The 4044-nt window shown below is 32.3% G+C and overlaps 1 pseudogene; it reads left to right on the top strand.

The window, feature by feature from the left end:
• The first annotated feature begins 1565 nt into the window (after nt 1-1565).
• Nucleotides 1566-2664, top strand: LOC149165988 (mini zinc finger protein 3 pseudogene; annotated as a pseudogene).
• The last annotated feature ends 1380 nt before the right edge of the window (nt 2665-4044 follow it).

Below are 4044 nucleotides of genomic sequence, written 5' to 3'. Positions count from 1 at the left end.
ATACAAGATGTGAATCTCACACTTCCTTAATCGTGCCAACATATTGATAACTATTGATAGAGGCAATGACTATACTGCAACTATCCCTTTGTTTGTTCTAAACTATTTATTCTAATAACTATAATGGATAAGGATTTATTCTTTGGTATTGTTAGTCCTTATAGAAGATAAGGAATAAAATAACCAATTTGTCATTGACTTTTCTTTGGTTATGATTTGACTATAAAATATTTATCTATTTGTTAATATAAAATGTTAAGTACTTAATTTTTAAATTTTATCGATATATCAAAATTTTACTTCTTATCATTTTATTGCAAGATTAATTGAAATCTTATTGGAAAACTGAATTGAAAATAAGGAATAAAAAAAGAAAATGCAAGGGAAAAATTAGAAAAGTCAAAATTATACATAATAAAGTGAAATAGAAAAAGTAATGGAAAAAAACATTTAGTAAAAAGTAAAAAGTTATTTAGTGGTTTTTCTCGACTTGCAAACTTAATAACATTATATACATTATATTTAGTGGTTATTAATAACATTATATACATTATTATTAGCATAGTATTAGATATATATTTATTTTAAGTTTTACTAATTACCACTATGTTAATAATTAATATATATATAACCACTATGTTAATAATTAATATATATATATATATAATTTACCATTAATAACTATTCATATAAACTTGCTATCAGAAAAATTCATGATTAAATCCTCCTCTTTTATTGAGACTTTGAATAAATAATATTTTTTTCTTCTAAATCTTCAATAACCACAGACCATGCCTCTTTCTTTACTTTGATTTTTATTAGCGCAAACCACTACATAACACATTTTTTTGCTTGCAAACACCATCTCGTTTAACGGAAGATGTTACAAGGATACTTATCACTAATGGGCAAACTAAGACCATTTATTGTATATCATTAGCGCGGTCGGGTCCTCGAGCAACAAAATATTACACCTGACATGATCTTGCCTAAAAGGAACGTCATCAATGTCTCTCAGTCGCTACCAGGAAAGCTGCGACATTAATTTTCATATTCAGTCCTTTCCCGATTCTGAGATCTCATACAATGATGCAAGAACACGAGGTTTTGAAGTTAAATAGTCAGAAAATTGAAGCAGTGGTCAAAAGGTAATTCCATGTAAGAGACACCTGATTCGATTAGGAGCACAAACACCCAATCAACGTGTTGTGATGGCATAAAATAATGCAAGAATACGAGGACTTGAAGTTAATGGTAAGAGAATTGAACGAGTGGTCAAAAAGTAATTACATGTAACAGACGCCTGATCCATCATAAGCACAAATACCTAATCAAAGATGTCGATCATGATAATTACTCTTCACACTTTGGAGCTAAAAGCTGCTCATTCTACTCTAATTAATATCGTCTACATTGTGCAGAGATGTAATTCATATCAGGGAATCTGGAAGTAATTTTTTTTATATGGCATCTTTCTGGAGGGACCCCATGTTCGCCATTATGAGGTCCACCGAGACATATATGGTCGAGGCACTTTTGGATTATAGGATTGGATTTGGGAGAAGATTAGGTCTAAATCACAACAGGACCGGTATTGTTAGTTATCCCTCATCGTTCGTCTCTGATAGAAATAGCGTCTCCGTCGTACAATTTGTATTCGAATAATAATGGAAGCACATGAGTTGCGCTATTATTAAAGATTTGCTGGAGCAATAACGCTTCATTTGTACAAATTCAGAAATACTTTGGATGGTTACTGTTATTAAGCTTTTTAGCAAAGCACAGAAAAGGATTAACTTATTAAGACGAAATTTAGTCCAGAAGTTTGTTAAATATAAGCTGAGGTTCAGTGGCGCAAATGAATAAGGAAACCCTACAGGGACAGCTTGGGACGCGCATCTCTTCCTCTTCTCTTTCAATAGCAATTCTATAGGGTTGCAGACATATACACAGGTGAAGGACATGGGCGCGGGTGACTTTAGATCTGTATTTTTCCATCGCCGATCACAGGTCCCTTTAACAAGATCCGCACAGATTCAGCCCCAATCAATAGCATCCGCAGAAGAAATGCGGCCGTCTGAATTGGTGCAGCAAACCGATCAAGCAGCAGCAACCGCAAGAGGAGGAGATACTGCGTGTAGGAAGGGTGTGCGCTATGGAGAATGTCGAAAGAATCACGCTGCCAACATTGGGGGTTATGCTGTCGATGGTTGTGGAGAATTTATGGCCTGCGGAGAGGAAGGAACCGCTGCAGCCATGGAGTGTGCAGCTTGCAATTGTCACCGGAACTTCCACAGGAGGGAAGCTGAAAAGGAAACCCTCTGCGAGTACCATCGCATACACAGGTGATCCTCTGAGGCTCCGATCGATGGGGAACTGTAAGTTATGTCCCATTTTATAACATTAATCGAACAAAGTTGTGCCTGACCTATGGAAGATTTTAATTTTATCGTGCCTTTAAACTAGTTGTAAAGTAAAACATATGTTGCATATTGATTTCCCAATCAATTGACCTAGCATTATCCAGTGAGTGATTGCTTTGAGTGCTGACCATGGAAAATATTTTGCATCGTTAATCCTTTGTGCACATGACATGTGAAATATCGTATTATTCATAGATATTATGACAAGAGAAAGGTCTTGTACATTGCTTCATCGTTTGTCGTTGATAAAGCTAAATAGTTGATTGATTTTGTTTTCAAATTGCTGCGGATATGCATATAAATTTGCCTGGTTTTCCGAATAAGATGTATCTTACATGAGCTAAGCCTGGGTTTAACTCCAGATCCTTTGGAGATATTAGCAGCAGTAGTCTTTTCTTTGAAAATCTTTGAATAGCTGTTTCAAGTTCATATTGTAATGATGGAAAGAATTAGAGGCCATGTGAATGAAATGGAAATGGATGTTCATTAGAGTTGGACCTAACTGATATTATGAAAATTATAATGGACTAGCTTGAGAGTTGCTTCGAAAAATCGATCACGAAACCTTTCTGTAGCACCAAAACCCCCCGCAACTGTTTTGTGCTCAGACCAGAGTCTCTTTGTCACCGGGGCATTTTAATGAAATTTCTGCCACCACAAGAAGTTCAATAGTCCCTTTGTCACATGGGCACTTTAATCCATAGTTGCTAAGTTAGTATTCGATATTGTCTTGAAAAAATTGATTGTCTAAAGTAAGAAAAAGATTGGGAACTATATGTTGGAGACACGATTGCTCCCCCAACGCGAGTCTAGTTGTTTCCGACTCTAGACCTCTGGCTCTAATACTATTTGTTGGAGACACGATTGTTGTTACAGTAAACAGACACATCGCTAGATTTAACCACATGCCATGAAACACACGGGAGCGTTAACCTTCTACACCACCATTAACGGTAAGCCAACAATATACCTTTTATAACTATTCAGAGATATTATTTTTTCAATATTTTTAAAAATTGAAATTGAAAAATTATAATTTTGAAAAACTCAATTTAAAAAAAAAAATATTTATTGCAAATAAAATTATAAAAAAAATGATATAATTTTACATATAAAAAAACAGATTTGTGGAAATTTTTGTATTCATTCATATAACTAACTATTTTATAGATTATATATTTTAATGTTCAATAAACTAAAACCGTATACAAATCTATATTATACAAAACCATACAAAATCTATATTATCATACATTTTGTTACTAATATCTTTTATTTTTTATAAATAGATTATATATTTTAATGTTCAGTAAACTAAAACTCTATACACATTCTATATTACACAAAACCATACAAAATCTATATTATCATACATTTTGTTACTAATATCTTTTATTTTTTTATAATATAATAATAAAATTTTATATTTACTCAAAATTAAAAAAAAAACATCACTTAAAAAAAATATAATTTTTTTCTATTTTTATTTAAATTTGATAAATAAATCTCTCGATATATTTACAAATTATTAATTTATACATTAAAAATAATACATACATCACTACTCTCCTCTATAAACGTACTTTCTATATTAACCTATTTTTTACTTTTGTATATATCA

The sequence above is a fragment of the Pinus tabuliformis genome, chromosome 5_1 (assembly GCF_031772625.1).
Source record: "Pinus tabuliformis cultivar Carrire ecotype Pingquan chromosome 5_1, CPIR1, whole genome shotgun sequence".
Lineage (NCBI taxonomy): Eukaryota > Viridiplantae > Streptophyta > Pinopsida > Pinales > Pinaceae > Pinus > Pinus tabuliformis.
The sequence above is the reverse complement of the archived record's forward strand: the minus strand, read 5'-3'. Positions and strand labels throughout refer to the sequence as shown.